The sequence below is a fragment of the Gorilla gorilla genome, chromosome 4, assembly GCF_029281585.2.
Source record: "Gorilla gorilla gorilla isolate KB3781 chromosome 4, NHGRI_mGorGor1-v2.1_pri, whole genome shotgun sequence".
Lineage (NCBI taxonomy): Eukaryota > Metazoa > Chordata > Mammalia > Primates > Hominidae > Gorilla > Gorilla gorilla.
Genome location: NC_073228.2, coordinates 141,705,386 through 141,733,153, shown reverse-complemented (window position 1 = coordinate 141,733,153; position 27,768 = coordinate 141,705,386). Strand labels below are relative to the sequence as shown.

The 27,768-nt window shown below is 38.5% G+C and overlaps 1 protein-coding gene across 2 annotated transcripts in view; it reads left to right on the top strand.

Moving 5' to 3' along the window:
- The window catches only part of KLHL3 (kelch like family member 3), a 276,374-nt gene that overhangs the window by 50,555 nt on the left and 198,051 nt on the right, over positions 1–27,768 (top strand). For both annotated transcript variants that reach the window (XM_055389111.2, XM_004042559.5), the window contains one exon: positions 24,489–24,753. The gene's annotated coding sequence lies outside the window, so the exon portion shown is untranslated. The remainder of the gene's footprint in view (positions 1–24,488; positions 24,754–27,768) is intronic.

The following is a 27,768-nucleotide window of genomic DNA, read 5'->3' as shown; positions in this document are numbered from 1 at the left end:
ATACAGTCAGTGCTAAAACTACTGAGTATAATTTAATTCTTTTGATGCATAAGGCATTTTTAGGGACTTGGGTGATCCACACAAATGAATTTTCCTGAAAATTGAAATAAACCTATTACTGCAAAAATATTTTTAAAAATAAAAGTAGTAAATGCTTAAGGACAAAAATTCTAAAAATTCAGAGTACTGAAGGTACAAAGTGAAAGGTACAACTGACCTTTCCAAATCCCCAATTGCAACTATTAACAGTTTCTTGTATATCTATACAGAAAATTTATCTGCATATTCAGCTCTGTATATAATTTTATTTTTTTCACAAATGGGATCATACTATAGTGGAATTACAGGGGATAAAATAATATTCATTTTATATTTTAATAGTTACAGCTAAATTGCCCTTTTATTAAATGGTACATTCTCAGTAGTTATTTGAGAATAACTTCCTCAATGCTTCTTATAATATATCCCATTGTTTTGTAAACTTGCTTTATTTTTCGTCATAAGTGAGGCTGTGCATCTTTTATGTGTTTATTGGTTGCTTCTGCTTTCCCTTCTTGTAAAATGCCTGTTGAGAACTGAATTATTTTCCCCTCTGGTAAAATGCCTCCAAATTGAACACAGAACATTAACGATGTATTTTTACAGCTACATTTTTACAATTAGACTCCATTAAAGGTGATTGTTCAACAACTAATAGTTTAAAATCTTGAGATTCTTTTTCATTTTTTAAAATATAACACATTGTCACACCAATGTCTAATACCAAGATGATGACATTTGGTGTTAACAGTTGTACTTTACCCAGTCTTTAGTCTAATTTGAGCCTCATCCAAGTTTGGAAAATTCCTGAAGTGGAAAGTACCAACAATAAAAAGGGGTTTTGTGATAATTGACTTCCCAGTCACTCCCAGCTCCGTCCAAACAGTACATACTTTCCTCCCACTTTGCTGATAAATAACCTTAGAAATAAATTTATACCCATGGGTATAATTCTATGAGTTTAGTGATCCTGCCTCTTTTTGTTATATATACAGTTTCTATCATACTATGGCTGCTTAGGAAGTGTCTAAGAAAAACAACAATAATGCTAGTATTTGATTTGTTAGTTGTGGCTTGGGGCATCAGTGGGACATAGAGCAGAATTCTTGCTGAGGAATATGATCCTCACTTGATTCTAATTTTATCTTTGTGGTGAAGCTTTTAAATATGAGGACAGCTGATGTTGAATAAATCTGTCCTCACAAGCTGTATGAGATTGAAATAAAATTAAATATTTGGGGTTAAATCCAAATGTAAAGATGTGGAAATGGCTGATTAATCTTTTGATATTTCACTTTCTGCATCTTGGTAAAAAGGAACTGTTCGTTGTGAACTCCTAGCAACAGTCCAGTTTGAAGCTTATGATAAGCTAAATGTGTGCCTTAACTTAAGGTCTAACATTTTATAAAAGATGAAGTAGAGTTCCTACTTTTCACCCCAGCCTCCACCCTGCTGATAAAATGATAGGCTATGCATACCTGATTTTGTTAGCGGCCTCTCTTTCTTTGTTTTTCTCCCTAAATAAAAGGTTTCTACTAATGAAATAGTGAGGCCCACACTTACACTTGGGTTGGGGTAATGATCCTGTGTGGTCTTTGTAAGTTTGCAAATGATGAGACCCCAAACTCCTAGTAGATTCTTACCTAGGTGACTAAATGTATTGCTAATTGCTAAGGAATAAATAAATGGGTGTGCTCCAAGAATAGATTGCTGGCTCTTCTTCAGCTGACTGGATTACTAAGGTAGAAAAGCACTAAAAATAAATCAGGGCACAAATTCTTCTGCCAGGAACTGAGCATTGAGATAACTTGTCTGCCTGGTGGTGTTGACATCATCTGTTCTCCTAATGCACTACATAAATAGGAGCCAGAATGAGAAATAGATTTGGCCATGAACTAGTGTCAGTAAAAGTCCTTAGCCCTTGTCCTGATATACCTATTGCTGCTTCTTGCCAGGTTTAAGTTAGTTAGTCCATCCAACTCCTCTAGGAGATAGCTAAGTACATCAAGGTGAGAACTCAAAACCAAACTCAGAGTCAATCTCAGGGGAAATAATTTGATTTCTTCTAGCTTCAAATATATTTTTGCTAGTTCTCTTCTGTCAGTTGGGTTTCAATGTTTCCCCCAAGGGGTCAGATTTTAACAGAGTTGGAAAGGTGGGAAGGCATCTCAGGAAATCAGTTCTCTAGGACCTGAAGATTGCACCGTGATCCAGGTTCCCTGATGTGGAGTTAAGGATTCTTATCACTGAATTCCTTTTCTGTTATTACTTCAAATGTCCTGAGCAGAAAGCCTTAGCCAGTTATAATTAACCTATGGATCTCATGTGAACTAAAATGGGAGGAAATCCATGCAAATCCCTACCTTCTTTATATCTGAACCTACTTTCTTTTAGTTTTAGAGCAAGTTGCATTTAACTGGAATAATACTGTCTCACACTGATTAAGTCCTTGATGCTCACAAAATGCTTTCACACATTTATCTTGTGATCACAACAAGCCTGTAAGGAAGGCAGATGTTCTTATCCTCTTATTAACTGCTAGACTCAGAGAAGCCAACAGATTGAGACTCTGGCAGCAGTTGTTGCTAAGATCCCTGGGAGCTCTGTGATTTCATAGTCCATATAGTCAGCAGTGAACAGTCGGATCCATTTCTCTGCGGAAAGTTTGGGAAGTTTGTTCTGTTTGTTTAAATAAAGTTTATTTAAATATTTGTACAAAATATGCATTCTCATTATAGAAAATTTGGAAAATATGGAAGAAAAAAAATCAACCACAGACCGAGCACACAAAAACAAATTCCTTGGATTTCCTGTTTTTTGACTGAATCTGTGAGATAGAAGGCGAGATCAGTAGGTATTCAATAATGTTTATTCTGTCTCCACCCCTTTCCTTGTGTTCAGCATAATGCACACAACAGACTTTTAAATTCAGTCTCCTCTTCTAGGGATCCTTCATAGGTAGGTATTGACTCTCAGTCTTCGGAGCTGAGCTCTAAAAGGTGAGTCAGAATCTTCCCATAATCCCTGGTAGAGATCAGCTGTTAACTGTTCTCCTTTTGTTACCCTTCTCTTTTTTTCCCACACAACACTCTTCCTTTCCTTCTGGCTATATCAGTAGGTTTTCTCTTTGTCTTTCTCTACTGTTTGTCATTTCCAGGCTTAAAGTCAGCAGCAGATTCTACCTGGCCTCCCCAGGGCAGAGTCAAGGGCCCCAGTAGCGATGAAGAGAATGAAAGGACAAATATGGAAACTTCTGCTTTTTCTAATCTCCCACTCACCTAGACTGGCACTGGCTTCTCAGAAGTACACTGACCAAAAAGAGGAGTGTTGAGCAGTCCAGGAACTTTTCTTTTCTTTTTTTTTTGAGACAGAGTTTTGCTCTTGTCACCTAGGCTGGAGTGCAATGGCATGATCTTGGCTCACTGCAACCTCCGCCTCCCGGGTTCAAGTGATTCTCCTGCCTCAGCCTCCTGAGTAGCTGAGATTACAGGTGCACACTGGCATGCCCAGCTAATTTTGTATTTTTTAGTAGAGATGGGGTTTCGCTATGTTGGCCATGCTGGTCTCGAACTCCTGACCTCAGGTGATCCGCCCACCTCAGCCTCCCAAAGTGCTGGGATTACAGGCGTGAGCCATCATGCCTGGCCCAGTGCAGGACCTTTAACAGCTGCAGATGTTTGGAGCCAGGAAATATTGAGCTCCAGTCTATCTTTGAATCCTCTCCTGCATTTTGCTTAGTTCTTAAATAATAGACATTAGTTAAGTCTTTATTGATGAATGTGTGTGTGAGTGAATGAATGTGTTTGGTCCTGAGACTGGAAGTAAGAAGCCACTATACTGGTTTCCTATAAGTTAAAATCATCAGGATTGTATTCTCTGTCCTGCTCCCAAGGAATTAAGAACGTTTGATTTTCCTCATCTGTAGGATCAATATGATGTGAGAAAACCCAGTTAACCAGCAGCCTTCGTTTCAAAGATACGGCCTCCACGTTGTCTGTTTGGTTTTCTGCTCCTGTTGTCCCCAAAGAAAGAGCCCCTCAAGGCTGTATTTGAGGCGGGTCGCTGCTCTCTGGCAAGAAGGAGCATAAACTGGAATGACAGCTGTGTGCAAAGAGGCTAGTGTATAAATTGGAAAGGATGGGGAAGAGTCTTCCTATTCTACTCTAGTTGATGCAGTTCCAGCTTTCAATTTATCACACTTGAGAAGTGCTCATCTTCCCAACAGGACAGAAAATATGTGACCCTGAATTAACCACTAATAATTGTACATCAAATCTAAATGGGAATGAGGAGATAAAAGGCAGGGTAAAGCCAAAGTCTCATGGTAAGGAAAGCATTTTTAGCTGGAATGTAAAGAATGTTGGTATTGGCATTTAATGGAAATTCAAGCTGCCCTTCCCTTCAATCCAGATAGCTCACAGTTGTTTGGGTCACAATTACAATTTTACTGATTTCGGAAATCTAATATTAATCTTAGCACTGGCTTTAGTGGAGAATCTGTCCAATGTTGTAGATCTTTATGGAGAGGGATTTTAAATTGTGAAATTTTTTTCTTAGACACATAAGACTTTTATATACACTGTTGGTGGATGTGCTTTTGATTGTGCTGAATCGATCTATACATTTAAAATACAATAAAAAGAATTTAGGTCCAGCATAGAAGCTGAAGAATATCTCTTATCCAAAATGCTTGGGACCAGAAGTGTTTCAGGTTTGAGATTTGTTTTTTCTTCAGATTTTGGAATATTTGCTGATACTTAAATGGTCCTTTGAGCATCATGTCAGTGCTGAAAAAATTTTGGATTTTGGAGCATTGAAGATTTTGGATTTTTGGATTAGGCATGCTCAGCCAGTATAGAGAAACTTCATCTTACCATGCATAAACTGAAAAATTTTTTTGACAAGAATACACTTCCACTCTCTATTATAAATTATAGTATTAAATAGCAGGCTTTGATTGAGGGTCTCTTGTACTGCCCGGTACTGAGCAGCTGGAGAGTAACAGATCAAACAAAAGGAAAAAAAAAAAATAAACATCCTACTACATTTATGGTAAATTAAGTGTATAGAACATGGTGTAAACATTTCAAAAGCCATTCAACTCAGTATTTTTTGAGCATCTCATGTAGGCTACCTACTTTATTTTGTTTTGTTTTTTAGCCCCAGACTACTTCATTCTAGTTTCAGCCAATTGTTTAAAAACTAAATAATGCTTGTTGTGTATGACAGAAGCTGGGAAAACTCAGTATTATCCCATTTCCAGTAGTAGTGCAAAAAAAGGCAAATCGTTTAAGGATGATTCATTAGAAACATGGCCTCCCTCATCAAAGGATGGCATGTTCTATCATTAGATAAGTAATTTATGTGATGTGATCATGAGTGCTGTTGACTTAAAGGGCTTGTAATCTGTAGGAATCTGTGACTCAGCATCTGGCCCCTGGAAGCATGTTCTTAGCAGACTGTCAAAGCTCAAGGTGAGCTTCAGGTCATCCAACTCCTCAGTTTTTTTTTTTTTTTTTTTTTTTTAAAAACAAATGAGGACCTGAAGTCCAGAGAAGAGAGGCCATTTGCCATGGTAGTGTGTTATTGCCAGAGAAATATCAGGAGAAATTGTGAAATTTGGAAAAAAAAATTACCGAATGTCCTTCAGAATGCTCGGCATTGACTAGTAAACCCTTCTAGGTTATCTGATTCTATAGTGCTCTACACCTTTCATTTCTTTGAACTATTTTAAATCCTTTAAAATTATAGAAAACTGAGGGTAATACAAATTATTCTTATCTGTAGAAATGCAAATGAATTTTGTCTTGCAAAGGTGCAATTGTTACTACTCCTCACACACATGAAGCTGGGTTTGCATTTACTAACACATTCATTTCAGCATTTTCTGGCTGCCTCTTGTACCAGTTTTTAACATTTTACTGGATCTGTTTTTAATGAGCTAAATGAAACCTTTAACGTGTTCATTTTATATTTGTATGGCAATCATAATTTTACCTTAAAAATTATCTTTTAACAGGAAGAAACTAAGATTTTAGTAAGCATTCTCTGTTCCTTTTGTTAAATAAACAACGTGTCAACAAACGTAGTGTAAATGTCCAGTCAGCTTTTATTAGCAATTCATAAATTGGAGCAACATCTCATTCTATAAAATAGAATAGATGCTTTGCAGGGCATGTCAGAACAATTGGTTTATGAAGGTGGGAACAAGGAAATAAAAATTGAAAAAGCAGATTGGCTAACATCAAGTTACTTCAAGTTACTTTTCTTATAAGGGTTAAGCAGAGGAGACTTCCCTATCATGCCAGCTCCGGTTAACCGGGCCTCTTTTGATTGGTTACTGGGATTCTCCTTGTAACAGATCAAGAAAACTTGATCTGTTTGGGATTTTACCTGCTTCCTTAATGTTTCAGTTTGACTTTGTGATACTTAGCATGAGTGACTTCATTTTAGTTTGGTCTTTTGGGGCCTAGTATGGGAGCTTAGTCCAAAACAGTGAACTCCTATAAATTTTATTTAACACTTCATTCACTGTGAATAGGTAGAAGCACCATTTACATGGGTTTCTGAAATGGCTAGACAATCAGTTGTAATTTTCTCTCACATTTTTATGTGTTTATTGGTCATGTGGGTGACATCTTCTTAAAAAATATTTTATTGAGAGTGAATTTCATGTAACATAAAATTAACCATTTTAAAGTGAATGATTCAGTGGCATTTAGTACATGCATAATGTGCTGCAACCACACTTCCATCTAGTTCTGAAACATTCCCATCACTTCTGAGTAAAACCTCTTATCCATTAAGAAGTTTCTCCCCATGCCTCTTCCCCATATACCCTAGCAACCACCAATCTGTATTCCGTTTCTATGGAATTTTCTGTTCTAGATATTTTATATAAATGGAATCATACAATATGTGACATTTTGTGCCTGGCTGCTTTCACTTATAATAGTGGTTTGGAGGTCTATCCATGTTATAGATCAGTGCTTCATTTTTCTATGGGTGAATAAAATTCCATTGTATGTCTATACCACAATTTGTTTATCCATTCATCCATTGATGGGCATCTGGGCTGTTCCTACATTTTGGTTATTATAAATAGTGCTGGCATGAACATGCATGTAATGTACTTTTTTGAGGACCTGATTCACTTATTTGGGGTGTATAACCTAGGAATGGAATTGCAGCATCATAGGGTAATTCTGTTTAATTTTTTGAGGAACTGCCAGACTGTTTCCACAGAGGCTGAACTATTTTACATTCCTGTCAGCAATGTATGAGGGTTCCAGTTTTTCCACATCCTCGCCAACCCTTGTTATTTTCCATTTTAAAAATTATGTCCATCTAGTGAGTGTGAAGCAGTACTGCATTGTGGTTTTATTTGCATTTCATTAACGACTAATGATGTTCAGCATCTTTTCATGCGCTTGTTAATCATAGAATTTTGAACATTGCATCATATTTTGGATATACTTGGGAATATTTTGAATATACCAGGGAGGCTGGCTTTCAAAAAGAAATATTTATGATTCCCACATAATACAAGTAATCATCCCCTAATTTGTGTTTCTTGATGTAAGATTTTATATATTAACTTTTATTAAAGTGATTCCTATAAAAAATTTATCTTTCTTGGAGAGAAACTGGAGAGGATTATCTTCACTCCTACATGACAGTGTTTATACGGTATTTTCAAAGACCATTCCTAAATCTTCTGCAATATCAAGCAACTGCTATTAAAGAACTCAGAACAATGTTGCTATGGTGATAATATTTGTCCTTGTGAAACACAGCTATGTGAGCTGTTTTATGCCGTAAAATCTTTCTTGGAGCTTTTTGTAAGATTTATTTGTTGATTTGGTTTTTTGGTGGAGATATATAGTACATTCTATTTTATTTTATTTAGTTGATTTATTTTTTTGAGACAGGTTCTCATTCTGCCACCCAGGCTAAAGTGCAGTGGCGCGATCATGGCTCATTGAAGCCTCAACCTCCCAGGCTCAAGCGATCCTCCCACCTCTGCCTCCCGAGTAGCTAGGACTATAGGTGCACACCACCATGCCCAGTTAATTTGTATATATTTTTTGTAGAGACAGGGTCTCACTATGTTACCTAGGCTGGTTTTGAACTCCTGGACTTAACCTATCCTCCTGCCCTGGCCTCCCAAAGTGCTGGGATTACAGGCATGAACCACTGCGCCCTAGCCCAACACATGGTACGTTTTAAAATAAATATAACAACAGCCACCATAACTAACATTTATTGAACATTTATTTGGTGCCAGACTCTCTACTGGGTGTTTTACATAGATTATCTCCTTTAATCCCAGAAGGATGTCAGCCCCTAAGGAGAAATAGTATTTTTTTCTGTGTCCATTGTGGTATCCTGAGCATCTAAAAGAGTCCTGCCGCAGAGCAAGTGTTCAATAAATGTTATTGGATGACTAAACAACCCTTTGAGGTAGTTATTGTGATTATCTTCATTTTACAAATGAGGAAGCTGAGGCTAAGAAATGTAAAACAATTTTCCCAAGGTCTTACAGATAGGCAGTAGTGGAATCCAGATCAGAACTCAGGCAGCCTGCTCCAGAGTCTGTATCATATTGGCTTTAAGCCATAGAGTTCAGAACAGCACTTTTACTTCTTCCTTGCAGGTACTATAGGGTGTCCAGCTATTTTGTGAAACAAAGAAGAAACAATTAAATTCATTTTAGTTTAACAAATATTTATTTATGGCCAATAAATAATGTGTGTTCAAATACTTGTTGGGTGTAATATTGAGAACTGGTAGTTAAGAGAACAAGATTATGTTATGGGGTCTGACACTAGCTGGATGACCTCGTACAAATGATATGCTCTCTCTATGATTTGGACTCCTTAGTTATAAAATGGAAAAGTTGGACTAGATGATATAAATGTGCTCCAGCAATAAAATATGGTAACGTGAAGAAATAACACTGATAAGGCTCAGTGAACTTGCTTGCTGGGGGTAGGGGTAGTAGGGGTATCTTGGTTTATATATATTTAATTTTTAATCTCTAGGGAATGAAAAAAGAGAAGAGGCAACAAAGTGGTCATTATATGATGGCAGTTGTAGAATATATCATCTAGAAGAGAAAATAAAGCAATTATCTCAGTAACAAGGAAGCCTCAGTTCATCCTTAATTTCCAGAAATAAGATTTACTTATATCCTGACCCTTTCCTTTGAGGAGTATTATACCCTAAAATTACATAATATTTTATAGTTTCTCAATACTTTCCTCTCATTTGTACCTACAACTATGCTGAGAGGTGGTTTGGGGAGGATAGTGTTGGGAAAAGCCAAGGGCTTAGATACAGTTCTATAATTATCTAGTGATTCTCAGTCTTAGTTTTTTGATGCCCAGCCTGTCTTATCTCCAAATTTGAAGAAAATATAAATTATTATTTTTAATGTTTTGATTTTTCTTTTAAATTCACTTGGTTAGAGGATATATATGCCTAACAACAGTTTTCCCTTAGGTTTCCAGAAGAGGATATTGCCTAATCAAACAGAATAATAGGGTAGCAAAACTTCCAAAACAATGCGTTAACTTTTTTTTTTTCGAGACAGGGTCTCACTATGTTGCCCAGGCTGGAGTGCAGTGGCAGTGGCTATTCATGGGTATAATCACAGCATACTACAGCCTTGAACTCCTGGACTTAAGCAGTCCTCCTGCCTCAGCCTCCTGAGTAGCTGGGACTACAGGCATGTGCCACCATGCCTGGCTCCTGTGTTAACCTTTTTAGAAAAAAAGATCTTAGGGATGAAACATACTTTTTAAGGCTCAGTTGTTTTATACTTTAAATTGGGTTGAATGATTATATTTCTTACTCTTCCAAGTTTAGACAGTAAATGCACTGAACTCTTACCACATGTCTGATTTATACAAAGTGCTATGCTGAGTGCCTCAGAAATTGAGAGAGGACCTTGCCTTCAATCCCACAAAAATTATGAAACATAAAACTGACCACTGCATATGACAGAACATTATGAGTGTCTAAAGCTAAAGATAAAGTGTTATAGGAAATCAAGATGAAGAGAGTCCTTTCAGCAACAGTCGTTGAGAAAAGTTTCATGGAAGAGGAACCAAGTCTTGAAGGATGTGGATATTAAGAGTGGAAGAGTGACAGCAAGAGTGAAGTGAGAGAAGGAGAGTAAGAGAAAGATATTAACAGGTGGAGGGAATGAGTATGAGTACAGGCTCAGAAGGAAAAATATTCAGGGTGTATTTGGGAAAGTTGTGAACGAGTTGCACTCCCTGAAAAAATTGTTAGAAAGATCCCTCCAATAATTGGTTCTTCATTATCATTGTTCTTTTTCCACTCCTACTCCAACCCAAATAAAATAAAAGAATAGGCCATTAATTCCTTCATTCAACTAGCATGCATTGAGTACCTGCTCTGTCCCAGGTGCTTTGCTAGGGAGCATAAAGCTAGAAAGATCAACTAGCTTTGCCCTCAAAGGGCTCACAGTCTGGTGAGGAAGACCAACTCTTGGTTAGAAAAGGAGTTACATACAGAGTGCCCATTTTATTTGAAATGGGGCCACCTTGAAAAGAATGAGCTTGGCTGCATTGGGCTGATCGCCTAAGCTCTGTTTTTAGCCCTTGGAGCAACTTCAGGATGTGTGGCATTCCAGGAGAACAGCTGCATACTATATTCTGAAAATGACTAAAGTAGCACCTCCGTTTTTTCCAGACCCGCAGCAATGACTCTTACTAGGAAGGAGAGCCAAACCCTAACCTGTTTTGTGCTATTGGGCATGTTGTTCCACAGACTTTTAGAGGGGAAGTTTCAGATTTTCCTGCTTTTGTCCCAAAGAAAGGAAATATGGAGGAAGGAAGGGCTAAACTATAGAGGCCTCTCATTTTTTTTTAAAAAAGTATAGAATTCTTTATTGTTATTTCTTAGTGCAGCAAGAGATAATAATGATAGATATTATTTATTAAGTGCTTAGTGCCAGGCACTGTGATGAGAGCTCTAACATGCAGCATCCAGTTTAACCCACCAGCAGTCCTAAAAATTAGCTACTATTTTCATCACCTTTTACAAATAAGGAAACTGAAGCTTAAAAAGATTAAGTAACTTTCCTATGTCACATAGCTAATGAGTGGATATGGTGGAAAGTGTAATTAATATTGGAATGCGTTTTATGTTTCATAATTTATGGAGAAAACTGAGGCCTAGAGAGAAGTGATTAGTCCATAGGCACGGAGGAAAATGATGTTAGAGCCAGCTTTAGAACCCATATCTCAATTTTATGACTCTTTAAATTTTTAAAACTTATTTATAACAGAAAATTTCAAATATATGTATATCTATATGTCTATATATATCACCTAGTTCCTACAATTATATATTCATGATCAATCTTATTTCATCTGTACCCCTACTGTCTTGCCCCCTACCATATTATTTTGAAGCAAATAGCAAAATATTTTGTCTATAATATAATCAAAATATTTCTCTGAGATGATTTTTGTGAAAAATATAATACCATAATCACACCTAAAAATTAGTAATAACTCCTAAATACCATCAATGATCTAGTCTGCATTCAGATTTCCAGTTGTCTCCTAAATGTCACAGTTTTTTCTTGCAGTTGGCTTGCTTGAATCAGGATCCAAATAAGGTTCACACATTACAATAGATGTATCTTCTAGTCTCTTTCAATCTATAGCTTTCCCTCCAGCATTTTTATATTCTTGTGATTGTTGAAAAAACTAGTTGTTTGTCCTGTAGAGTTTCCTGCAGTTTTGATTTTGTTGATTGTATCCCTGTGGTGTAGTTTAAGATGTTCTTCTCTTCTGTCTTCTGTATTTCCTATAAATTGATTGTTGGATCTAGACGCTTGATCAGATTCAGGTTTGATTTTTTATTTTGAAAGACAACTTCACAGGTGATGTTGGGTTGTGTTTCTCTATCAGGAGGCACAAAGTGTCTGGTTATCTCTTCTTTTTGTGATTTTATAATAGCAATCATTGATTATTATTATTATTTTTTGAAATAGGGTCTCACTTTTTTGCTGGAGTGCAGTGGCATGATCTTGGCTCACCTGCAACCTCCGCCTCCTAGGTTTAAGCGATTCTCCTGCCTCAACCTCCCAAGTAGCTGTGATTATAGGAGCGTGCCACCATGCCTGTCTGATTTTTGTATTTTTAGTAGAGATGGGGTTTCACCATGTTGGCCAGGCTGGTCTTGAACTCCTGACCTCAAGTGATCCACCCACTTTGGCTTCCCAAAGTGCTAGGATTACAGGCATGAGCCACCGTTCCTGGCCTAGCAGTCATTGATTTTTTAATGCCTAGGTACAGTAATTTATTAGAGATTCCAAGGCCTTCCATTTACTGCCATGATGGAATATCAGGAATAGAATTTACCCTTTCAACTTAACTAAAAAACCCAACAAGAAATATGAAACAATGGTTTTCAGACATTGGACAATAAGCATAATAGGACTGTGATTCTTGAAGAAAGAGAAATAATGTCTGGCATCCAGTGAAAAATTACTGGACGTGCAAAGAAATGGGATAATATAACCCATAACATAGATAAAATTTAATTAATAGAAACAGAAATGACACATATATAAAATTAGGAGACAAGGATATTAAAAAGCTATGATAAAAATGCTTTACATGTTCAAGAAGTAGAGGAAAACACAAGCATAACAAGGAGAGAAATGCAAGATATAAGAAAAACACCCAAGTCAAATTTCTAGAGATGAAAAATACAATATTTGAAATGAGAAGTACATTGGATAGGATTAACAGCAGACTAGACACAGTAGAATAAAAAATTAGTACATTTGAAGGCATAATAATAGGAAGTACTCAAAGCACAGAGAAAAAAGATGAAAAAAATGAACAGGGCATCAGTGAGCTGTGGAACAATATCAGATGATCTAATATACATGTAACTCCAGTTGGAGAAGGGCAGGGATACCAGAAAAGTATTTGAAGAAATAATGGCTGAGAAATTTTCAGGTGCCCTAGCAGGACCTGGAGACCTCTTTTTCTGTTGTAATGAAAGACAGGATTGCTTCTCTGTAGATAAAGAGAACAGTTTCATGATGAGCAGGCAGAAAGCTATAATCAATAAACTAACCCTTTTAGACTACATAGTGACCTTCTGTGTTACATGTGTGTTGCTTTCCCCTTAGGACCATCTGGAAAATTTGTGATACTGGTCTTTTTATTTTACTTTTTTGTCTATCCTTGAATCTCTTATTTACTCTTAAAGTGATTCCGTTCCCTCACCATCATACCACCAAGTGCCCCTGGCTAACCTAAGGAAGCCCTGTACCTGTTTCCTGAGCTGCTTGCGTGGGCTCCAGGGTCCTTTCATTCATCCATGCATCCACCTCCAGCTTTCCCTAGTGAAATTTTGACTCACTTTGGTCCTGCCTGTCAGCTCATCTTAAAGGCTAATCCTTGATAATTAATTCTAGAGATTTCTGATGGGTTAATATATAACACTAACAGGTTAACATTCATATTTAAAAGGCCATCCAGAGATTTGCTTTAATTCCTATTTATTTAAGGCCTAGCTCAAATACAATCTTATTTATTCAACAATCACTTCTCTAGTGGTACTGTGAGTCACATACTGTGCTAGATGAATAAGACCTAGCTCTTGCTCTCTGGAGCCTCACATTCCTGAAAGACAGACTTACAAACAAATACAAGTTGTTATCACATAAATACAGTAAAGGAGGTGTGAACAAAGGTTCTGAGCACTCAGTGGGGGAACAGTTAGCAGGTCCTAGAGCACTCAAGAAGAAAGACTTTTGTAATGGGCCTGTAGGAGAAACAGGAGTGGAACAGTCTGAGAATGTAAAGAGAATATTGGGCAAAGAAAACATCATCAGAGACACAGAGATAATGAAAAATGTCAATTGCCATTTGCTAAGTCTTTCCTGTGGTTCATGCACAAAGCTTTGCATACATTCTCTCACTTGACTCTCACACACACCTTTTTAAATAGCTGTCTTTATAATACGTACTTTACAGATCTGGAAACTGAGGCTTGGGGGGACGTTCTGAAAGTTACTCAAGGTTGTCTAATATGGCAGAAGTAGGATTGGAACCAAGATCTATCTGATTGCAAAACATATATTCTTAATCCTTAACTTACTAAAGAAAACTTGTGTTCAGAATCTGGTAGGGTGAGGGCAAGGTAGTAGTAGGAGAGAAGGCAGGGAAGGTTTGTAAAGGCCAGACTTCTGAAGGGTTTTATATGTTATACATCCATCAAGTAGCTTTTTTAAAATCCATTTTTGTCCCCTAACTCCCAAGCCAGAAGGAATCTTATTTTTCCCTCTTAACCCCCAAGCACTTAATGTTTATATCTCACATCCATTTATAACTTGTTTTTTTCCCATTTCCCCATTTACCATTAGGCAACACAGTTTTAATCAAAGGAATTATTTCTTTTTTGAAAAATTGTATAAACCAGGCATGGTGACGTGTGCCTGTAGTTCCACCCACTCAGGAGGTAGAGGTGGGAGGATCACTTGAGCCCAGGAGTTCGAGGCTGCAGTGAGCTATTATTGTGCCACTACACTCCAGCCTGGGTGAACAGAGTGAGACTATGTCTCTTAAAAAAGATAATAAAAGAAAAAAAAATAAAATTTATATATATTTAAATTATACAACTTGATTTGATATACATATTGTGAAATAATCACCACAATCAAGGTAATTAACATATCCATCATAGTTACCTTTTGTATGTGTGTGAGAATACCTTTTGTGTGAGAATACTTAGGATCAACAACAAATTTTAAGTATATAGTGTAACATTGTTTCTGATAGTCACCATGCCATACATTAACTCTCCAGAACTTATTCATCTTGCATAACTGAGACTTTCTGCCTTTTGACCAACATCTTTTCATATCCTCCTTCCTTCAGCCCATGGTGAATTCTATGAATTTAACTATATTAGATTCCACATATAAGTGACATCATAGAATATTTATCTTTCTATGTTTGGCCTATTTCACTTAGCATAATGTTCTCCAGGTTCATTCATATTGTCACAAATGGCAGGATTTTATTCTTTTTAAAGGCTGAATAATATTCCATTGTATATGTATACCACATTTTCTTTATCCATTCATCTGTCAATGCACATGTAAGTCGTTTCCATATCTTGGTCCTTGTGAATAATGCTGCAGTGAACACAGGAATGCAGGTATCTCTTCAAGATCCTGATTCCACAAAGGAATTATTTCTTATTCGTCATCTTTACCCCATACAATACTCCACTCATTTAGTGAATGCTCTACTCACAAGGAAGGAAGGAAGGAGGGAGGGAGGGAGAGAGGGAAGGAGACCTGTGGTTGTAGAAAGTTTAGGCACCTGGGCTTTGCATTTCTTTTATTTATTTATTTTTGAGACAGGGTCTCACTGTTGCCCAGGCCGAGTGCAATGGTGAGATCACAGCTCACTGCATCCTTGACCTACTGGGCTCAAGTGATCCTCCCCACTCTCAGCCTCCCCTGCAGCTGGAACTACAGATGTATGCCACCACACCTGGCTAATTTTCTCTATTTTGTAGAAACGGAATCTCACTCTGTGGCCCAGGCTGGTCTTGAACTCTTGACTCAAGCAATCCTTCCACCTCGGCCTCCCAAAGTGCTAGGATTACAGGTGTGAGCCACTGTGCCCAGCTGCAATTCTTTAAGAAGTTGTGGTTGCCTTGGAGAAATTGGAAACTCTCAGATTCTTAGGCCATCCCTATATGCTAGTTGGTAAGTCATAACTCCAGCATTGCCTCCTGGGTTTCAGTGTGCATGACATCAATATGGGACAAGCCAACTGAGCTTTCTGCCAAAACTTACAGGAAAATCTGGGCTGAGCCACAAATATTATGAGCTCTAACCCAGGGACATAGCAGCTCTCCCTGCAGTTTTTGCTGATTTCTAGATGTTGTGGCTCCCTTGCCTGGGATCCGTTTGGTGTTTAGCACTTAGCTATAAATCAGTCTTGTGTCCTATGGGTAGGCTGGGGCTGGAAAGTAGAGGGAGGGAGAGCAGCTGGAGATACCTAGAGATGTTAACTGAGAATGTGCAAACCAAGAAGGAAGACGGGAACCCAGGCTATCTGCATACCTTTTTCTATGGATAGGTTGACTGCGTAGACCTTTTTCTAAGCAGCCTGGTTGTGGCCTGTGGCCAGTCAGTTGTGTCTGCAGAAGAAATTGAGCCTTTTCTCTTCTTAAGCCTCCTTCCCTCAAATTCCTAGACCTGGAGCATACCTAAACCTCAGTTTTACCCTTTTCCCTATACAGCAGATAATGAATCACCTGATTTAGAATCAAGGGATGTGGGTTCAGGTACGGTCAGCTACTCACTGTTTGACCTTAGGCAAGTCACATAGTCTCTCTGAGCTTTGGCTTTTTCAACAGAGTTGGAGTTATGCCTCCAGTCCTGACACCCTGCCCCCTCTGCTCCCTCCGCCCCCCGCCCCCGCCTTCCCCTTCCCCATCCTATAGTTGTTGGAAGAATGAAATGAGATAATAGGGTTGAAAGTGTTTTGTGAATGGTCAAGCTCTGTGCAGTTAATTGTAAGGGAGGAGGAGGAGGATGTGGTTTCCTGAGGGGCATTTGGGTTGTATGACCCTATTGAGTAAGCCCTTCTTTTTGTGCTGCCTAAAGTGCCACGAGGTGGCAGCAGGATCCTATCTTCCCTCGTCTTTAGTGGAGGATAAAGCCGGGAGAAGATAGGAAAGGCCTTTGGATGCTGCTTTGCTCTATCCTACAAAGGTGAAGAGGATTTATTTCTTTACCATTGTCTACATTTCTCACTCCACCAAATCCCCCTGGTTAATATTAAATAATTCCTCAAAGGACCCCCCCCCCCAACCCACTTTTTTTTTTTTTGAGACGGAGTCTCCCTCTGTCGCCCAGGCTGGAGTCCAGTGGCGCGATCTCGGCTCACTGTAAACTCCGCCTCCCGGGTTCACGCCATTCTCCTGCCTCAGCCTGCTGAGTAGCTGGGACTACAGGCGTCTGCCACCACACCCGGCTAATTTTTTGTATTTTTAGTAGAGATGGGGTTTCACCATGTTAGCCAGGATGGTCTCGATCTCCTGACCTTGTGATCTGCCCGCCTCGGCCTCCCCAAGTGCTGGGATTACAGGCGTGAGCCACCGTGCCCGGCCAGGAGCCCCATTTTTAAACTAGAATCTCAGGACACTTTCTCCACTTTTGAAGAGGCACAAAGAAGGGAGATAATTTGTCCAATATTAAACAATTAGTTCATTCGAGAAATAAGACTTCAGTTTAGGTTTCTTCCTTTGAGTGCAGTCCTTTTGAAAATGTGAGTATTTTCAAGATGTTTTGGGAGGCTTGAAGTGGCTTTGTTTCTTTCAGTGGAGGGGATTTTGAGGGCCTTCTGAGACAGAGGGAAATAGGAAACCTGTCTGTAGCATTCATTTGAAAATCTTTTGAAGTGTTGCCTTGATTAAGGAACTGATTAGGGCACCTTATTAGGAACCACCAAGTATCTGAAAGGCAAGCCTTAGAAACTCTCAGATATGTATGCTAGATGGAGTGCGACAGACACCTCAGGAGAGAGGATCCTTGGTGCATTGTTTTAAGGGTTGCATTTCAGAATATGGAGTTTTGCATCAGACTTGCCTTCCTGTTTATATTCTCCTCAGAGGCAAATATTCAAATGAGACTATTCTCAGTACACTCTGGCTTATGGCAAAGGAAGGTGAGAATGAGGGAAGCCAACCTTAACCATTTGCTATTGATAATCCACATAAGGTGGCAGAGTAACAGAAATAAAAGCATATGGACTTGAGAGTCCAACAGATGCTGGTTCAAAGCCTGCCCCAGTTACTTACTTTTACAGGCAATTTTCATAGGTTCCAGTTTTCTTATAAAATGGGAGTAATAAGACCTACCTTGTTAGCTATGTAACCTTTGACAAGCTATTTAGCCTCTGTGTAACTCAATTATGTCTGTATAATGAAGGTAATAATAAATGAAAAGTCCTACTTCATAGGATTTTATAATGATTAATAGGTTGTTTCCTAGAACTATGCATGACATATAATAAGCACTTGGTAAACATTAGCTGTTGTTTTTGGTATTATTATCATCACCATAGAGGGTTGTTATGAGGATTAAATGAGACAGTGTATGTAAAGGTTTTAAAGAGAGCAAACACTCAATAAAGTGATATTTATATGTAACTAATAACCACAGTGATGTAAATAGTATTCATCATTAACGAGCCTGCTTATGATGTAAGTACGGGAGTATTATTTTGTCTTTTGTTTTATGTTTATTCTTACTCCATTATTTGAAGATATTCTTGGCTTTTTAAAATACGGATCTATCTTTTTTTTTGTAATCTAAAGGCAATAATAATGGTTAACATTTATTGACCCCTTTCTATATGCCAGACCCTGTGCTTTATGTATATTGTCTTAGGAGAATTTAGTAACTTGTTTAAGTCCATTCATCTACCAAATGATAGAACTGGGATTTGAACCCAGACAGTGTGATTCTAGAGGCTGTTTTCTTTTATACTATCCTGCCTACTTAACAAAACGTTTGGACTAAGAGGATCCCATATTTTAGCAATAGAATTATGTCTTGTGGCTGAAATATATTTAAGAATTAATCATAAAATTTATAATACATATGAGGCATCATAAAAATGTTCATTACCAATGATCTGGCAGATCCACTTTTGGATATCTAACCTCAGGAAATAATCCAAAATACAGTCACAGTTTTATGGATAAAGGTGTTCATCACAGTGTTATTTATATTATAATTTGGAAAAGTTTTAAGGCACTCTAAACATCTGACCAAGGAATGGTTAGTAAAACATGGTATATCTACTTGATGAATTTTTATGGAGGTCTTAGTAATTGTAAACGGTGATGCTGTTTAGAACTTTGTAAGAAAACATACTGTATGTATGTGAAGTCATGAGAAGATAAGTAAGTAATAGATATTTTCTTTTTCTTTCTTGTATATTAATCTTTTATTTCCTCATTCCAGCAAGGTGAATAGGACAAAGGGATTCTCAGTCCTTTTGTGTATTAGGAGTTGGGAAATTTGAGTAATTTTTAAAGGTTGAATCTTCTCTCACCAATAGGAAGTCTCAGGGAATCTTTTCTTTACTCAGCAAGTAGATTTGGCCCCTTGGTGGACACTTAGAAAGAGTCAAAAGATATAAAGTCCTGAATCTTCTGGTGAGATGCTCACAGTTTTGTTAGCAACAAGTTTGTAGCCAGGAAGCAGAGTGGTATATGTAGAATTAGAGAAAGGCTGGGCAACAGGAATAGACTTTGTATACATGCACTGAGGGGACCCAAGGACTGGAGGGACAGTGTGGCAGAGCTGAGACACAGAGGGTTTAAGTGGCATGCTTAGGGCAGCACAGTGAGACCATGGAAGAGTTGGGATGAGAGTCCCTGGACTCCCGGCTTCCAGAGACATTGATAGTCCCCATCCCTCCAACACCAGAGGCAGTTTTGTTATAGCTCTAAATGTATGAGTAAGTGGATGCTCCTCGTGGCCTCTCAGAAGGGTGCTTAAGCATATGAGCTGTTTCCCACTAGTTGCTTATAGAAGAATTGAGGAACCTTCACATAATACCATAGGTCAAGTTTCCACTGAGTTATTGACTTAGAAACCATATCTCAGACTCATTCCACGAAGCTAGAAGCCCAGCATTTTCATTAGGCTCTAAAATCAGATTTAACATCTGCTACTGAAAGCTCCTGGCTGAAGCTCTTCCAGGAACAACTCGGAAATCCTGGTTTCATACTTCTCTCAAGTCCCTTTAATCAGAGACAGAGGGCATTTTTTGAAGCCATATGGGTGAGGAGGGGCTTTATCTGAAAATGTCCATGAAACGTTCCAAGGTTATGGCAGGCATGATTAGCTTATATATGTCTTTCTAAGAGTCCATGAGGTGAATGTTGAAGTTCCTCATCAGTTTGGGAAGGCTGAAAGCCTGTTTATTCTGTGTAATAAGATGAATGCATGCCATCTGGATACCCATTCCTCTGGAAGATCCTCACCTAAAGAGACTGGCTTAATTGTATGGTAGATAGCAGACAGAACTGTTGGTCAAGGCCAGTCAGGGATGCTGGACTTCAGCTATAGCTTTGCAAATTTACCAATCTGTGTAGTCTTTCTCAGTGATCATGTACCTAGCTCCTTGGTTTCTTGGAGAAGCTAGGGAATTAGATTCTGATGAAAAGGCATAGTCCTACTCTGCCTCTTTCTAAATACCTAACCATGTTGTAATTGTCTGGATTACTGACATTGCCCCCTCAGAAAGTGCATTCGTCAAGAGCAGGGATCCAATCTTACTGTTCTCTTTATCCCCAGTGTCAGGCAGATAACTTGGCGGGTACTCAGTAAATGATAGTTGAACAATGAATGAAAGAGGATGGAATTTGAAGCTAGACAGATCAGAATTTACCACTGTGTGACTTCAGGCAACTTGCTTAATTAACAGTTTTAAAATTTGTAAATTGGAATAGCATTACTTACTTACAAGAGTGTTTTTAGGATTAAGTTAATGAAGGGAGGGGCCTGATAAGTGATGTTCCTTTGGATTCTGATTCAGTAACATAACAAAGATTGGAACATAGAATCACAGAATTACAAAGCAACTAAGAGAAAACTAGCCTCATTTCTGCCTGGCTAAGTCCTAATCCTTTGGATCTCAGTTTAAAAATTATTTCTTCCAAGAAGTTTTTCTTATCTACTTCCTGTCTCCATTGTCCCCTGAGTAGGTTAATTCCTCCTTCATCATGTTATATTTTCTCTGTTACAGCACTTGTCACAGTTCTTTTTTTTTTTTTTTGAGACGGAGTTTCACTTGTTACCCAGGCTGGAGTGCAATGGTGTGATCTCAGCTTACCACAACCTCCGCCTCCTGGGTTCAAGTGATTCTCCTGCCTCAGCCTCCAGAGTAGCTGGGATTACAGGTGGCCACTGCCACGCCCAGCTAATTTTTTTTTTTTTTTGTATTTTTAGTAGAGATGGGGTTTTACCATGTTGGCCAGGCTGGTCTTGAACTCCTGACCTCAGGTGATCCGCCTGCCTCAGCCTCCCAAACTGCTGGGATTACAGGCGTGAACCACCACGGCTGGCCTTATCACAGTTCTTTTAAAGTATTATCTCTGTTAGACTGTAAACTCCATGAGGGCAGGGATTATATCAGTCTTGCTCACTATAGTATTTAAGCACATAGTAGACATTTGTTAAATATTTATTGATTGAATGAAGCAGGGGCTTAGGAAGGACAGGTAATTTGCCCAAAGCACAAGCTAGACTCCACATCTCTTGACTCCTTGCAGCACAACTGCCTCATGGACAGGCACTTTGGATTCTCAGGTTTTTTAAAAAAGTTTTTGTCTTTTTCTCCTTCATTAAGAAAAATTATATAAGCATTATATGTTCTTAGTAGAATATTTGGGAAATACAGTTAAGCAAAGAGACAAAAAGAAAGAAAGAAAGAGGGAAGGAGTTTAGAAGGCACGATGCAAAATTTTTTTTTTTTTTTTGAGACGGTGTTTGCTCTTATTGCCCAGGCTGGAGTGCAATGGCACAATCTCGGCTCACTGCAACCTCAGCCTCCTGGGTTCAAGCAATTCTCCTGCCTCAGCCTCCCGAGTAGCTGAGATTACAGGTGCCCACCACCACACCTGACTAATTTTTTTGTATTTTTAGTAGAGACGGGGTTTTGCCATGTTGGCCAGGCTGGTCTCAAACTCTTGACCTCAGGTGATCCACCTGCCTTGGCCTCCCAAAGTGCTGGGATTACAGACATGAGCCACTGTGCCTCGCCATGATGCAAAGATATTAAGAAAATCTTAAAGCTAGTGAGTAAAAGCCACATTATCTTAAAAGGAATGAAAAAAATAAGACAGTTGGTTTCCCAATTGAAATTATGGAAGACAATGGAATAACACCTTTCAAATAATGAAATAAATAACTGCCAATCTGTAATTCTATATCTGGTGAAAATATTCTTCAAAGGTCAAAGTTAAAATAAAAAACACACACTTATTTTTAGACAAAGAAGTTGCTTGTTTACCCCTACTAGACAATGAGGTAAGAATAATAAATAAAAAGTTATATGTATAGGAAAGGAATATAAAGTTGTCATTATTCAAAAACAAGGCCGAGCACAGCGGCTCACACCTGTAATCCCAGCACTTTGGGAGGCCGAGGTGGACAGATCACTTGAGCCCAGGAGTTTGAGACCAGCCTGGGCAACATGGTGAAACCTCATTTCTACAAAAATTCAAAAATTAGCTGGGCATGGTGGCACACATTTGTAGTCCCAGCTACTCCAGATGCTGAGGTGGAAGGATCACCAGAGCCCAGGAAGGTTGAGGCTTCAGTGAGCTGTGATTGTACCACTGCACTCCAGCCTGGGTGACAGAGTGAGACCCTGTCTCAAAAAAAAAACCAAAAAACAGAAAACAACCCAGCATGATTATGTCCACAGATAATTCAAAAGAAGCTACAGGTGAATCATTAGAATTAGTAAATGAATTTAGCAAGAGCTCAGAATACAAGTCAACGTAAAAATTCCTGGTATTTTAATATACCATCAACAAATAATTAGAAAAGAAATAGTATTGATGAAGTTTTACCTTAAAAAAAAAAAAGGCAGCAAGATGGAACAAGTAGGAAAGAAATAAAGACACATTACCCAAAAGTCTTGTCACATCACCTGGGAATAAACACTATTAATGTTATGGGATACTTTCTTTCAGACATTTTCCTGAGTGTTATGCACACATGCATGCATGTGCACACACACATAAATTAAAATATTTGTCTTTGTTGTTAAGTTGAGAAATGTCATAGAAAATAGGAAGGGTTGATAACTGGAATTATTAGGAAACCAGGTTATCTAGTGACGGTGTCCAGAAGAAAGGGACACTGCTGCTGTGGAAAAGCAGAAAGCATCTTTGGAGACCCCAGGATGTAGAAAATGGCCTCCAAATCAATAACTCAATAGCTTTTACTTTTAGGCTGTATGTTGCCTTATTAGAGAAGGATTTGGCTCACTGAAAAGGATAAAGTTCTGCCCTGCATTGGCCTTTAAGAGAGAATCTGGTTCCTCTAATAGAATCGTAATGGGGCCTGCTCTCCTGGAGGCTGGTTGCCCTGGAAGGCCTTTCGTTTCTAAAAGCTGTTCCAAGAACCTGTCAAGGCAATTAATTAAAAGTTAATAGAGCATTTTCTTCAAGTCCCAGGACTTGCTCAGCTCTCTTATTGGCACAGCTCTTCTTGGCAAATGACATTTGAGCTATAAAAGTTCACCTTGCTCTTGAGCTCCTTGTGACCAATGTGTGTTTTTATTTGTCTTCCTGCCAGTGCAGGTATCCTGAGCTCTTATATTTCAGATGGAAATTTAGCTTTCTGCTTCTTCAGATGCTAAATCTAGAGGATATAGTCCTCATTTACTGTTCAGATCCACACACCACTTTCAAGCAAAGATTTGTCATCCCAGATGTTATTCTACACCTACAGTTTACAAATATCTGTTGAGTTCCCCTACTTTGTGTCAGATGCCATACTTGGCACTGGAGCTACTACAGTGAATAAGGTACAAGCCCGGCCTTTGAGGAATGCATGTTCCTTGAAGGCACACATGTAAACAGGTCTTCCTGGTACTGCATGGTAGGTATACACAGGGTGTGGGAGCAGTGACTAGGGGATTCTAATAGCCCTGGGGAATTAGAGAATGTTGTTGAGAAATGTTTAAGTGGAATCTTCAAGACTCAGAATTTCATGACTTATTGACAGTACTATAATCCCTGTGTAATTAGGATTATGTCTTTATGTTCTCATTGGATAATTAATAGAACATAGGTTTGAAAACATTCTGGCATTTAATAAGTAAATAATTACTGCCTGACTTTTTTTTTTTTTTTTTAGAGACAGGGTCTTGCTCTGTTGCCCAGGCTGGAGTGCAGTGGCATGATCATAGCTCACTGTAATCTCGAACTCCTGGGCTTAAGTGATCCTCCTGCCTCAGCCTCCTGGTTAGCTAGGTGCATGCCACCATGCCCGGCTAATTTTTAAATTGTTTTTGTAGAGATAGGGTCTTGCCGTGTTGTCCAGGCTGATCTCAAACTCCTGGTTCAAGGGATCCTCCTGCCTTGGCCTCCCAGAGTGCTGGGATTACAGGTGTGAGCCACTGTGCCTGCCCCTAACTTGGTTTTTAAAGAAGTAACTTTCAAGATCTATATGTATTAAATTCTGTTTCCATGCCTAGGACAGGTCTTTGAAAGTTCACAGTCTAGCTGAGAACAGGTTTATCTACCTAAAATAGAGAATAGCAGGAAACAGTCAATGACCAGATACAACAGATATACTTCTGTCACTAACATCACACATCTTTTCATTCCCTCAGGGGAAACACTATCCCAGCCTCAACAAGGAGCTTGATTTGGGCACAGAAACAGGAGAAAGAGACCTGCCTTGCCTCCCTTATCCAACCGGAAGTATTCGTCTTCTTCTGTCTTCAATTTATTGCATGATCACATTTATTGCATGGGTGGCTTCAGGAAGGATTTTAGGGATTCCTGGAAATAATCAGTCTTGAAATACTCCCCTCTTCTTCCTTCATCTAGGATGCTTCCTCTTCTCTCAATATATTCTCACTTATGGGTATAAAGGTAAGTTGAGTCCTCCTTTGATATTAACTCTGCCTTCAGTTACCCTTAACTTTCCTTTAGTCAGCTTTCAACCTAGCCTGAAGAGAAGCCTTTGGAACCCCTGTGTACATGTTGATGGGAATGTAAATTAGTACAGCCATTATGGAAAACAGTATGGAGGTTCCTCAAAAAATTAAAATTAGAACTACCATATGCTCCAGCAATACCATTCGTGGGTATATATCCAAAGGAATTGAAATCAGCATATCAGGGAGATATCTGTGCTCTCATGTACATTGCAGCATTATTCATAATAGCCAAGATATGGAATCAACCTAAATGTCCATCAATGGATGAATGGATAATGAAAAAATGTGACACACATACAGACACATACACAGATATATATACAATGGTATACTATTTGGCTTTTAAAAAGAAGGAAATCCTGTCATTTGCAACAGTATAGATGAACCTGGAGGACATTATGCTAAGTGAAATAAGCCGGGCACAGAAAGACAAATACTACATGATCTTAGTTTTATGTGGAATCTTAAAAAGTCGAACTCATAGAAACAGAGAGTAGAATGGTGGTTACCAGGAGCTGAGGGGTGGTTGTGGAACTGGGGAGATACTGGTCAAAGTTTCCAAATTTCAGACAGAAGAAATGAGTACAAGAGATCGATTGTCTATCATGGTGACTGCAGTTAATAGCAATGTATTGGATTCTTGAAAATTGCTAAGAGAGTAGATCTTAAATGTTCTCACAACAGAAAGTGATAAGTATGTGAGATGATGGATATGTTAATTAGCTTGATTTAACCATTTCATAACATTATCCATATATCAAAACACATTGTTCACTGTAAATATATATAATTTTTGTCAAGTATACTGTAATTTAAAAAAGTAAATAAAAAAAGAAGGAAAGACTTCAAAACCAACACATTGAATTACTCCCCTGGTATATTGTAAATGCTTTAAAGCCTCAGCTTGGTTGTAAATTCTTTAAAGCTGTGTCTTGTACTTTTTCTATACCAAATGCAGAGCTAAGTATATAGTAAGGGCTTAATATATTTTTCTTGATTTATTATTCTACAAAAAACAAAGCTTACAGGAAGAGAGATTGACTCTGTTCATTAGGCTGATGAACTATGCTGTTCAGGCAGAGAGGAAACTTAGGGGACTTGTTGCAAGAATGTTTTAGCATTTTCTCATTCAGCTCTGGTTTACTGGACAGACATATTCAGGATAGTTTACTAATTCTTTGAGGGCATAAACACTTATTCATTCCACTAATAGTCTTCTTTTCTAGAAGCTTTTAAAGATATGAGAAATTATTCTCAATCCAAAATGATTTGAGGTTGGGGGATAGGAGGTTTTTGGAGTGCTGGCTAGAGGAACCTGTTTCCAGGACTGTCTGGCAAACATGAAAGTCCAGTCTCCACCCAAAGGACTATAAATCATGCTGCTATAAAGACACATGCATACGTATGTTTATTGCGGCATTATTCACAATAGCAAAGACTTGGAACCAACCCAAATGTCCAGCAATGATAGACTGGATTAAGAAAATATGGTACATATACACTATGGAATACTATGCAGCCATAAAAAATGATGAGTTCATGTCCTTTGTAGGGACATGGATGAAATTGGAAAGCATCATTCTCAGTAAACTATTGCAAGAACAAAAAACCAAACACCGCATATTCTCACTCATAGGTGGGAATTGAACAATGAGATCACATGGACACAAGAAGGGGAACATCACACTCTGGGGACTGTTGTGGGGTGGGGGGAGGGGGAAGGGATAGCATTGGGAGATATACCTAATGCTAGATGACGAGTTAGTGGGTGCAGCGCACCAGCATGGCACATGTATACATATGTAACTAACCTGCACAATGTGCACATGTACCCTGAAACTTAAAGTATAATAATTAAAAAGAAAAAAAAAAAAAAAGTCCAGTCTCCTAAAAGGCTCATCTGGCAACTGGAGAGAGGGAGGTGAGACCTTATTTCATATACCAGCTTGTTCAACGATAGACCAAATTGGTATGAATTATCCACAAATACTGCAAAAATAGAGGAAATAAAGGCTGATTTTCTGAAGTCTTTCCATGTTTCCTCTCATATAAAAGACTTTTACCCACAATACTTGGTTTATGTTTCCATTATACCTTCTTCTCGAAGTAGCTACTTATAGACTTGTGTTTGCCTACCTGTCAGAATGTAAGCCCCTTAAAGGTGAAGGCATGCATTAAAAATACATTTAGTTCACTACTTTTTTGAGGTAAAAATAAACACAAGAAAGACTATTATTGATAGTTATACCATTTGCTCAAGAAAAGTTGAAAAGAAAAAACAAAACATCTTTATGGAAGGAAATTGCTCTTATCAAGGAAAGAATGCCATACTATTTAGTCATATACAGGAGATCTCTTCTGCATGTTCAGGGTGGAAGTCGGAATTAGAGGAGATTGGGTATATGTATGTGGGTGAGAGGAAGGAGGAATATTAGAATTTGATGCCCTTTCCTGCTTTTGGTGGTGTGTTAGTTTGTTCTGAGTTACTATAAAGGAATACCTGAAGCTGGGTAATTTTTAAAGAAAAGAGGTTTATTTGGCCCATGGTTCTACAGGCTGTATAGGCATAGCACCAGCATCTGCTCAGTTTCTGGTGAGGCCTCAAGAAGCTTACAGTCATAGTGGAAGGTGAAGGGGGAGCTGGCATATGACATGGCAAGAGAGGAAGCAAGAGAGAGGAGGAGGTGCCAGACTCCTTAAACAACCAGTTCACCTGAACTAACAGAGCAAGAACTCACTCATCACCAAGGCAGTGGCACTAAGCCATTCATGAGGGATCTGCCCCCACGATCCAACACCTCCCATCAGGCCCCACCTTCAACATTGGGGATCACTTTCCAACATGAGATTTGGAGGAGACACACATCTAAACCACATCAAATTGTTTGATCAGAGTCATTTTAGTAATGGCAACTAGCATCATATTTCTTTTCTTTTCTTTTTGTTT